The sequence below is a fragment of the Bubalus bubalis genome, chromosome 14, assembly GCF_019923935.1.
Source record: "Bubalus bubalis isolate 160015118507 breed Murrah chromosome 14, NDDB_SH_1, whole genome shotgun sequence".
Taxonomy (NCBI): Eukaryota; Metazoa; Chordata; class Mammalia; order Artiodactyla; family Bovidae; genus Bubalus; species Bubalus bubalis.
This window is the reverse complement of record NC_059170.1, coordinates 59,442,292-59,454,594: the sequence shown is the minus strand read 5'-3', so window position 1 is coordinate 59,454,594 and position 12,303 is coordinate 59,442,292. Positions and strand designations below refer to the sequence as shown.

General features: G+C 39.0%; 1 long non-coding RNA gene across 1 annotated transcript in view; it reads left to right on the top strand.

Annotated features, from left to right (window-relative positions):
- The first annotated feature begins 403 nt into the window (after positions 1–403).
- Positions 404–12,303, top strand: part of LOC102397734 — a 133,496-nt gene continuing 121,596 nt past the window's right edge. Inside the window, exons 1-4 of the long non-coding RNA XR_006544631.2 lie at positions 404–3,636; positions 4,529–4,656; positions 5,942–6,034; positions 11,638–11,708. This is a non-coding gene — a long non-coding RNA (uncharacterized LOC102397734). The remainder of the gene's footprint in view (positions 3,637–4,528; positions 4,657–5,941; positions 6,035–11,637; positions 11,709–12,303) is intronic.

The following is a 12,303-nucleotide window of genomic DNA, read 5'->3' as shown; positions in this document are numbered from 1 at the left end:
CCTATTTGGAACCAATCTGTTGTCCATGTCCAGTTCTAACTTGCTTCCTGACCTGCATATAGGTTTCTCAAGAGGCAGGTCAGGTGGTCTGGCATTCCCATCTCTTTCAGAATTTTTCACAGGGTTAACTTATCTTTTCTACAGAGGTATTGTTAAATATGTACCAGCTTGCCACTGACTGCTGCTGCTGCTGCTGCTAAATCGCTTCAGTCGTGTCCGACTCTGTGCAACCCCAGAGACGGCCGCCCACCAGGCTTCCCCATCCCTGGGATTCTCTAGGCAAGAACACTGGAGTGGGTTGCCATTTCCTTCTTCAATGCATGAAAGTGAAAAGTGAAAGTGAAGTCACTTAGTTGTGTCCGACTGCTAGTGACCCCATGGACTGCAGACCACCAGGCTCCTCTGTCCATGGGATTTGCCAGGCAAGAGCACTGGAGTGGGGTGCCATTGCCTTTTCTGTGCCACTGACTAGTGGTACATAATCTTTTCTAAGGAACATGAATTTTCCAGCTTGAGATTAGAATAAAATGAAGATAAAGCATTAAGATGCTTATAAAGTTCACACTCATTTCAGTGCTCTGGATGCTCTATATCTCAGGGATACATATCTTTGGTTTGCAGTTAAATCAGTTCTAATTAATACAAGATGGACTTTAACACTCAAGAGTGACCCAGATCTCAAACTGTTTCTCTGGATTGATAATGATTAAGTGCTGCTAATGAGTAACTATAGAAACTTTTGAGCCAAGTCTCTGGATGCCTCTGGGCTATCCAGAAGCTAGAAATGCAGGAAATGTACAGCTGGATAAATACGGATTTTGATCAAATGAAACACTCTTCTACATTTTTTTCTATAAAGCATGAGAAAAGTTAAACCAGGTTAATAAGTATTAATAAAAAAATAATTTATAGCAACACTAACTAAATCTCATTTTTACCATGGGGGCTATTTTCTTTGGTTTTGAAATAATTCTCAGTAAAAATTCTTCACAGCAATTTGTGTCAAAGACATTTTAACCTATAAGCTTAGTTTGAAAGGTAAATTAATGTTCATTTAAAATAGAGAATTAGATTAATGATGTTGACTTGAATAAAGTGTGAGTTGGCATACAGTTCCATTAAATACCAATAGTTTATTCCTGTTTTTTCAAATTCACTTTGAATTAAATTCAGGAGAAACCATTGTCTTAGTTCACTTTGTATATGATTAAGTTTTCTCTAAGTTTCGCTTTGTTAACATTTAAACACAACACAGAAATCGATTTTGGAGGAAGAGAAATTTTAGCATTATTAAAATTAACTGACACCTTTTCTCCTTTATGCTCAAGTTGTGTTGTGATCCTGTGAAGTAAAGAAAAATATATTAGAGCAATTTACCCCTATATGTGAACTGCTATATTTGAGCAGTCTATACCTCAGTTTTTAAGAACTACTCAATTTGTGCCCAAGTTTTTTGTGACTTATAGCATATATTCCATCTTTTAATTTCCTCACTTGATTTTTTTTAAAAGTTACTATTAGACTTTAGATTTTTTTCAAACCAAGACTTTTTCTTATGCTAGTGATTATTTTAACTTTAAAAAATAAAGCTGTCTAAATAATGGTAAGATTTCTTTTCAAAGCAGATTTTCAACTCAAAAATAATCCATTTCCAAAGATGTCAATGAACCAAGTCTGACATCTGAACTTTTCTTTTAATTTGTTTTTGGCGTTGTTGGCTCTTATGCATTCCCTGGGTTTATTAGAGCATGTGAAGCTCTTGTGACTCAGTTGATGTAATAAAACTCGTGAATGTAAATTTGTCTTATTGTTCTGCATGTTTGCTTATTCTTCACACTTGTCGTTCAAGTCTAAATTTAAAAGATTATATTTTGAAAGTAAGAAACTAAATGATGCTGTCTAAATATGTTAAAATATTTAAGCATCTGGATTTACTTTCAGTCTAGATGAAAGATCTTGGGGAAATGGGACTCTACATATTTTTCATTTGCCTTTGAGAGAGAAACTAGCTGACATAATGTAGATTAAAGTGAAGTTTCAGGCTGAATGGGATCCAGAGAGATTCAGGCTACTCTCTGAAGTAGAAATGAAGGACAGTCATTATGGATCATATTTCATCTTGGATCTTGAAAATATATCACAGACCTGATTAGGCAAAAGCTCAATTTGAGCCTTTAAGCATGAATTGAAGAATCTCCTTCTAGAATCCAGACAGCTCTTTCACCTGCCTAACCCAGAATAAATATGTATTTAAGTAAGTGCTAGGTAAGGTAATTATAATCTAGAATCCAGGAGCTGAGCAATTTTTGTCAATTATTCACAGATTATGCCTCTGTTGACAATTCTCAGTTTTGTAATTTGACTAACTGCTGGCTATTGACTTCATCAAGTATTGTTAGTCCATCAGAAAAGTAGTGAGCTTAACAAAATAACAAGCAATGACTGTTTACTTAAATTCCCAAAGCAGATTCCTTAACAACAACAACAACAACAACAAACCTTTATGTGAAATTTAAAGGACGTCTAACTGATGTTATGATTAATTAACAATCAAATCTGTCAACACCAAAACAGCTACCACTGCTTGATTGATTTTAACTGATAAATTTCACCCAACTGATGATCCTTAGTACAAATACAATGACCCCTTGGGACTTCCCTGGCAGCCCAGTGGTTAGGATTTCCCACCTGCACTGCAGGGACACAGGTTCCATCTCTGGCCAGGGAACTAAAATCTCACATACCCAGCAGCTCAGCCAGAAAGTAAAAACTGATGAGAATCCCATGGACAGAGAAACCTGGAGGGCTATATAGTTCATGGGGTCACAAAGAGTCGGACATGACTGAGTGACTAACAGAGTATACTGTTGAGCTAGTACAGTCTGGATATTATTCCAGGATTTTGCGTTTAGTTGTCAGTCAGCCAAAAATGGACAAAGTAAGAGACCTTTACAAAAAACGCATCAGGGTAGGGTGGGAGTGGAGTGAACTTCCTCTGCTTGAACACATCACGATAAATATTAATAATAGGCATATTTTCTCGCACCAATTATCAACTATTTGCCATTTAGATGAACCCCTCACAATAAATATGTTATGTTCTGGCACTACGATTTTTGTGAAGCAGGTCTATATTTTAAAATTTAAGAAACTGTTATTCGTTCACTCATTTATTCAATTGATTTCATTCCTCTCCCTCTCTTCACTCGGGGCTCCTCCCACCTCGTCACTCGGGGCTCCTCCCACCTCCCTCAGAGGTTCTTCTTGCCCTGCTCTCTCAAAGCTCCTCACAGCATCGTCACTCAGGACTCTGAACAACGTCCTCCCTCGGGGCTTCTCTGGCTCTCCTCACTTATGGCTCCTCTCACCCTTCTCGCTCAGGGCTCTTCTCACTCTCCTACCTCAGGGCTTCTCTCGCCCTCCTCACTCAAAGCTCCTCACACCCTCGTCACTCAGGACAACTGGAGCCCTCCCTCCTGCGAGCTTCTCTCACCCTCCTCCCTCTGAGCTCCTCACAACGCCTTCCGAGGTCCTCTCGACCTGCTCACTCAGGTTTCCTCTCACCCTCCTCCCTCAGACCTCCTCACAAGCTCCTAGCTCAGGGCTCTCTCCAAGAATTTGAAGGATTTTAAATAGGTGAGTAAACAAATAAAACCGTTTGCTTACTATCTAAAAATATCATTGTGCCTTTAAGAGAATGAACTGCGGTAAGGCAAGAGAAGAGGCCATTGCACTAGTCTGGGTGAGAAGAAGAAGGGAGAAGGGCAGTGGCCCCGGAGAGAATCAGGCAGACTCAGATTTTATAGGTCTAGTTGAGTGAATGGGGTCGCGAAGAGTCGGACACGACTGAGCGACTTCACTTTCATGCATTGGGGAAGGAAATGGCACCCCACTCCAGTACTCTTGCCTGGCAAATCCCATAGATGGAGGAGCCTGGTAGACCGCAGTCCATGGGGTCGCTAAGAGTTGGACTTGACTGAGCTACTTCACTTTCGCTTTTCACTTTCATGCATTGGAGAAGGAAATGGCAACCCACTCCAGTGTTCTTGCCTGGAGAATCCCAGGGACTGGGGAGCCTGGTGGGCTGCCGTCCATGGGGTCGCACAGAGTCAGACACGACTGAAGCGACTTAGCAGCAGCAGCAGCAGCTGAGTGAATAGAGAATTTGATCTCCACCCAGTTAATACTTCAACATTTTTTCTTAGCTGAAAGGTGATGTTTTGGAAGAGATCTGTACCTCATTGTTATCTCATCCATTCTATACTACGATACTGAACAGAATTTTACTGTTGGGTATATATTCTTGCCTGGAAAATTCCATGGGCAATTCCATGGGACCCTGGTGGGCTACAGTAAATGGGGCCACAAAGAGTCGAATGCAACTGAGTGAGCACTGTCATGCAAAACAGACAGGAGAACATACAGACTTATTAAATATTAAAAATGATGTCCTGACTTAAGTTTTTAAAGTTCCAAGTGAGTAATTTTCAATGGGCAGTAAAGCTTGCCCTGTGTTGGACAATCCCAGATAATTGTTGGTAAGAACACAGTTCCTGTGTCACTGCAGTTACTCGTCTACTGAGTGGAGATGCATCAAGCAAGGAGGTCACAGAGTATGAAACCCACTGGAACAAATGTAAGATTGTTTGAGCAGAGGTACTGTATCACCCAATGATATCACTGGGGAATATCACCCAATGATTTCTGATTTTGGTATAAGAATTCTAAGCAATCAGTTTGAGTCTTTTTGATTTGTAGATTTTGGAAGGTGATTTAGTGAAGTTGGCGTGACTAAGGAGAGAAATCATCACTTCTTTTTTTATGGCATTCCTGCTGCATGCTTTGTGCTCTATGTTTAAATGAACATGTTTTCTTCTACTTGGGATAATTCATGCACCTGTGAAACAATGAACAAAGTAGCTTGAACACTGAATATCACAATATGGTGGAAAGAGCATGGACTTCAAAATCAGACACAGTTCTCAAAGTCTGCTTCTTCCTCCTACCAAATGCATGCTTTTAGACAAATCATTAACCTCATCAAATCTTTCTCTTTCAGCTTAAAAAAATTTTTTTTAATATTTTTATTTATTTATTTATGGCTGCGCTGGGTCTTTGTTGCCGGGTCAGGCTTTCTCTAGTGGCAAGCAGTGGCTGCTTTTCGTTGCAGTGTGCAGCCTTCTCATTGTTATGGCTTCTCTTGTGGAGCACTGGGCTCTAGAGTACAGACTCAGCAGTTGTGGCATGTGGGCTTAGTTTCCCCGTAGCATGTGGAATCTTTCCAGACCAGAGATTGAACCTGTGTCCCTTGAATTGGCAGGAGGATTCTTAACCACAGGAGCACCAGGGAAGTCTTCTTTTTTAGCTTTATCTAAGGGAAAAAATGGTAATATGGATTCCTTTTCTGCCTTAGTATGCTAGGATTAAATAGAAAAATCTGAATGAGAATGAAAAGAAAACTTGCACAGTAATTGGTATTTAAAGTATGTTTTTAAGTTTCAAGAGGGTGATTTTGAATTTCAGAGCAAGGAAAGCTTCCTCACATTGAAGGAGTTAGGATTATAGTTGTTAAGGAAGCAACACACACATTTGTTCTGATTGCCTCCAGGTTGGAAATGCATGGCACAAAGTTTAGAAGCATTAGCTTTTGTGTTATTGAATAATCACAGACTTTGAAAGCATAAAATGTGCAAATCAGGCAAGTATAAAAGGAATCGGAAAGACGAGTATGGGCTTTTAGTAAGCTGGAAACTATTAGTCTCAGAAGGCTGATTAGAATGTGGATAAGCCTGTGGAAGAACGGGTGTGACAGGAAACTAGAAATATCTATTACCTTTCTCTTCTGCACTGAAATTCTCTTCCCTAGCCAGGATCTGAGCTAGCGGAGTCAGCCAGACCAGATGATCTTTCTGTTTTCCTTTTCCTGGTTCAATTTCTGCAGGACTCCAACTCCCAGCCAGAGGAACTCAAAAAGTCTCTGCTTTCAGCAGCAGGTTGTGCTGCCAGCTTCTGTCTCCACATCTCCTAAATCAAGGTAGGCTTCTCCACTGCCAAAAGCACTGGACAAAAAGCAGAATGACCTTTGATCTCTTATATATGGAGCTCCTATGTTATGCAAAGAAGTTTATGGTGTGTTTTATAAAGAGAACTGAATTGGTGTTTAATCTCAAAGGCAATCAAGAATTTAGAATCTAAGGAACTATGAATGTGGGAAATGAGATTGCCCTGAGATTCAAATGGTAAAAAATCCACCCTTAATGGATTGCTGAAGAGGGGCACTTACTTTGCAGAATGACACCGAGACAATACTGCACAGAGTTGTTGTTAGGAGTAAATGAACAAATACACACAGAGCACTTAGAAATGTACCCTGTAGGCAGTGTGTGTTCAATAAATGTGAGCCACTACTGACTTCAAGCAGTGTTGCCTAATATGCCTCGTGATAAAAATCTCTTGGGGGGATTTATTACATTTAGAGATTTCCAAACCCCTCCCAGAAAATGATTCTATTTCAATTGGTCTGAATAGGGTAGTGGGAAGTGGAATCCTTACAGTTAACAAATGTCTCAGAATTCTTTAGATTTCTCAAGTTTAGAAAATACCACCTTAGTCAAAATGTACAAACTTCCAGTTAGAAAATAAATAAATCCTGGGGCTCTAATATACAGAATAGTGACTACAGTTAATAATACTATATTGTATATTTGAAAGTTGATTGAGAAAATTCCCTTCTGGACAAGATTCACCCTTCTGGAAGCCATTAAGAACATTTATGATTCATGGGTAGAAGATAAAATTTCAGTGTTAACAGGAATTTGAAAGAAGTTGATTCTAACACTCATGGAATACTTTGAGGGACTCAAGCCTTCAGTGGAGGAAGTAATTGCAGGTGTGTGGAAAGTATAGAAATAGTCAAAATAATAATAATTATTAGTGATGATTACTTTTTAGCATATAGAAGAAGGAGAAAAATGATCCACTCTGTTCAATATGCTAGATATATCACAGTTTCCTCTTGGTTTTAACTGAAATAGAACAGGTTAATCAGAGTAGAGAGAAAATGGACTTTATAACATAAAAATTAATAAACCCAAACCTCAGTGAAAACAATTGAGAGGCCAGGATGGGGCGGGCCCATATCCCCTGGCAATAGTGGAGGCCTACACGAAGAAGAAAGACTTCCTTTTCTCACCTGGCAAGAGCTCAGCCAATGAGAGACTGTCACAACTCAGCCAATGAAAAGTCACTATGCTTCCAACTCTCAGTTCCTCCAATAGACTCTTTGTTTACTACAGCACTACGACTTCCTTTTCTACTCTTTGAAAGAGTTCTCTGCTTGCTCTGTGGGGATTGCACAGTGGCTCAGCTTGGCTAGAGACCGCATTTGCAATTCTTTGTTGATCTCAAGTAAGCCCATTTTTGCTGGAGAAATAACTATTGTCTGTTTGTTTCAGAGCAGTAATAACCGACTTCCTGTCTCCCTCCTCTCCCATAATAATTCAAGAAAAGCCAAGGGACCAATTAAGACCTCCAAATATGCTTTGATTTGTGACCTAGGGCTATTCTTCACAGACCAGAGGAGCTTGTTTCTTGAGTGTTTGTCATTTCAAAATTTATGTATTCTTGTACAATGGTAATTTCAGGAGGAGTCGCATTTTAAATGTGGTAAATGTGTTGAAGGGTATTTTAAATTTGTTGATTGTCTGTCGTCTTATGGCAAAAGTGCTCCTAATGATTCTTAAATAAGCATATTTTCTTGGTGTTGAGTAGTACAGTCAATGCCAGGCGGAAAATACTGACAGAAGGTTTAAATTGTAAAGTGTTTTGCATGTTCTAATGGCAACACTTAGTGAATCATGTTTGGAAATGTAATTTTTTCAGTGAATTTGTGGATGCAGGGTGACCAGCTTCTCAGTGGCTGTTTGATCTCCTGGGCACACATCCACCTGTAATAGATCACCAGCACTATTTAAATTGTTTCCTCTTCCTCCTCCTTTCTCTTCACCCCTCTGCTCCTTTGTCCTCCACTTTTGCTCCTTGCCAAAGGCTTATAGTTAAATTCCCTCAGTACATTCTAATACATTAATTTTTGTCTGATGCAACTCCACAGTATTTGGCAAGTCATGGTATTTTTGCTTTTCTATTCTTTTCACTCACATTAAATCAATTCAAGAAACCCAGAATGTTTGATTTAGATAAATGCAACTAACAGCATTGGAGGTGGCTTATGTGCATGTTTTTGCAAAGTAATCTGATCTTAAGAGGTAATTGCATTAGGACCTTGCCAAAGTCAGGGATAGAGTACTTCTCTTAAAACAAATCAAAACTACTTCTGATTTTTTAGAGTTAGCAAGGAGCAGGACTTTGCGGGCAACAAAAGTTAATGACTAGCCAAAGGGTTTTTCAACTCTCCTCCTTGTTTTCTACCTAAAACCATGTTAAACCATACCTAGATAATATGCTCATTGATTTTCGGGTATCTACAAATAAGCTATTCTTCATAAAATCTTGAAACAGTCTTGGACTCTTATTAACTTGGACAAAAGTGAACAAAAGGAATTTGCCTGCAGCATACAGCTGGGCCCTGTGACCCCACTGACCCAGCTTCTCTTCTAAAGGGTAGCAGTGTTCTGCCCTTTACATCTCCTCTACAATAGAAAATGTCAGTGAGAAGACACCCAGCCTTCGCTCCTATCCCATGAGGAGCATGTTCACTGGGCAGTTTTTCTCTAATAATTACCTTAACTGGCAAAAGTGCACACATTTTGAACTGAGAGAAAATTCTTATGGCATTTTGCAAACATCATGTAGTTGCAAATATTTGTCTTCTGAGGAAGAACTTGCAGAGCCTTGTGGTAAGTTTCTTAACAGTAGTCATGGTCTGTTAATTCCATTTTTTCTTTCTTCCTAAGAAAGACTGAAAAAAATAACTGTCTGGTGAATATCAGGATTCCTAGGCTCATATAGGAGCGCTGAACCAAAGGTCTCCCAGAACAGCAGCGTTTTATTCTCAAATATAAAAATTGACTTACCAGAGCAGGGATCTTGACTAGAGTCCATAGCTCTTAGGGGAATTTTTGACAGGAGTGCAGGATGCTGAAGACCTCTCTAAAAAAAAAGAAAGTCTGCAAAATATATATATATATATTTTGTATGTACATTTCATCAGTTTTTCTAAAGCTCCCCTGACTTTCTAAAATGATCTTCTTTTGCAGCATTCCAGAAGCTAATGTTTGCCTCTCAAAGTTAATTCTGAATTGGCATATGAAACCTACATGCCATTGCCTAATTCCATTTTTTGGAATGTTAAGTAAAACAAACACCTAGGAAACAAGGACAATATCAGAATACGACTGAGTCTCGCCCTGCTTTTTCTTGTTTTAACTTAGTGGTACTATATTGATTTCAAGAGCTTTGCACTGAAATGTGTTGTTCAGTTCAGTTCAGTTCAGCTGCTCAGTCGTGTCCAACTTTTTGCGACCCCATGGACTGCAACATGCCAGGCTTCCCTGTCCATCACCAACTCCCCGGAGCTTGCTTAAACTCATGTCCGTTGAGTCGGTGATGCCATCCAACCATCTCATATTCTGTCATCCAGTTCTCCTCCCGCCTTCAATCTTTCGCAGCATTAAGCGTCTTTTCCAGCAAGTCAGTTCTTTGCATCAGGTGGCCTAAGTATTGGAGTTTCAGCTTTAGTATCAGTCCTTTCAATGAATATTCAGGATTGATTTCCCTTAGGATTGACTGGTTTGATCTCCTTGCAGTCCATCTCCATCAGTTCAAAAGCATCAATTCTTCGATGCTCAGCTTTCTTTATAGTCCAGCTCTCAAATCCATACATGACTACTGGAAAAATGATACCTTTGATTAGATGGACCTTTGTTGGCAAAGTAGTGTCTCTGCTTTTTAATGTGTTGTCTAGGTTAGTCATGGTTTTTCTTCCAAGGAGCAAGCATCTTTTAATTTCATGGTTGTAGTCACCATCTGCAGTGATTTTGGAGCCCAAGAAAATAGTCTGTCACTATTTCCATTGTTTGCCCATCTATTTGCCATGAAGTGATGGGACTGGATGCCATGATCTTTGTTTTTTGAATGTTGAGTTTTAAGCCAGTTTTTTCACACTCCTCTTTCACTTTCATCAAGAGGCTCTTTAGTTCCTCTTCACTTTCTGCCATAAGGGTGGTGCCATCTGCATGTCTGAGGTTATTGATATTTCTCCCAGCAATCTTGAATCCAGCTTGCACTTCATCCAGCCTGGCATTTCGCATGATGTACTCTGCACATAAGTTAAATAAGCAGGATAACAATATACAGCCTTGATATATACTCCTTTACCAATTTGGAACCAGTTGTTCCATTTCCAGTTCTAACTGTTGCTTCTTGACCTGCATACAGATTTCTCAGTAGTCAGGTAAGGTGGTCTGGTATTTCCATCTACTGAAGAATTTTCCACAGTTTGTTGTGATCCACACAGTCAAAGGCTTTGGTGTAATCAATAAATCAGAAGTAGATGTTTTTCTGGAATTTTCTTGCTTTTTCTATGACCCAACGGATGTTGGCAATTTGATCTTTGGTTCCTCTGCCTTTTCTAAATCCAGCTTAAAATGTATTGAAGTACCACCAATTGAAACAGAAAGATATTTACTTCATTTGAGTAAATATACAGTACTTTATGGGCTTCCCAGGTGGTGCTAGTGGTAAAGAAACCACCTGCCAATGCAGGAGACACACAGGAGATGTGGGTTTGATCCCTGGAGGAGGCATGGCAACCCACTCTAGTATTATTGCCTGGAGAATTCCATGGACAGAGGAGCCTGGCGAGCTATAGTCCATAGGGTTGTAAAGAGTTGGATATGACTGAAACAACTTAACAAACTATACACATGGTACTTTATGGTTAGGGTTCTTGGTTTGTCAAATACAATCAAAACTACATACAGTATTTGGTGATATGAAAGAAAAGATTGAGTTTTTAAATGTGAAAAGCCTTTTTTTTTTCTGAGTAGAGAGATTGGGATCATTTTTTCCTTTCTTTAACTCAGTTTTTCTACATTGCTTAGATAGGTTTTAAAAGGGCACTTTTCTCTGTTCATATAAGGGCAACCCTGTCTTAGACACTGTTAATGAATTATAACACCACTTACAGCCATAGGACAGGCAGGCCTGTCGTGCTTGCGGTCCGTGGGTCGCAAAGAGTTGGACACGACTGAGCGACTGAACTGAACTGATAGCAACAGTTTGACAACAAATAGTGATGAGAAAAATCCTTAAATACTAGGTGGACCTTTAAGTAGAAATTTTTACAAAATTTGGGGAAACTGGCGCTGAAAATGTCAGTTTAATGGAAGCTAGCTAAGTTTTGGGGTAAGTTTACGTATACCTCTTGAATACTTTCAAGCAGGGTTTAATTTGGTGTCATCCTGTTTAAGAGCATTTATTAACCCCAAGAGCTAAATGGAAAGAATTCCTATAATTAAGTACATTGGTTTGTCTTTATGTGGTTCCATAATGTAATATATTAAACTCTTACTAGACTTCGGACCCTGTGTGTGCTATCTGGTTTAAGGGAATTTTCTCATCCAGTTTGTCAACAACTTTTATGTGGTAGTAATTAAAACAATCACCCTTGTTTTGCAGATAGAGAAATAGGACTGGAACCCAAATTCTAGGATTCAAGAGTCTGCACTCTCCACTGTACAAAACTTATTGTAAGTAAAATTAAATATTAATAGTAAATAAGCAAAGTGAAGAATTACATTTTTTAATTATGGGAAATTTCATGGGTTAAAGAATTGTAGGGATAAAGAACTTGCAGGTTTTCCAGTAGGTAAGAATTCACATTCCCAATACAGAGGGCATGGGTTCCATCCTTGGTCAGTGAACTAAGATCCCACATGCTTCATGGTGCTGCCAAAATAGAAGAATTGTACAGCGAACCCTCATATACCCATCCTCCAGCTTTGACAGTCATCAACACATAGCCAATATTGCTTTGTCTGTTGCCTTGTCTTCTACCGCATCTATGTTATAAGGCAAGTCTCAGACATCATATTGTTTCACTTACGGGAATATTTAAATTAAATAAAGATATATGTATCTAGGTGAGAATAAATGTTAATAATATCTGGGAATTTTTATTTTTATTTTTTTACATTGTGAAATCATGTATTTATTTTAAACAACATAATGTTACAGTTGCATATATTTATGTATTTGTACAGAAGAGGAGTGGAAGGATATGTATCAACTAGTTAACATTGGCTATCTCAGGAGAGGAAAGTGGAACTGGGTGGCGGCCAAGAG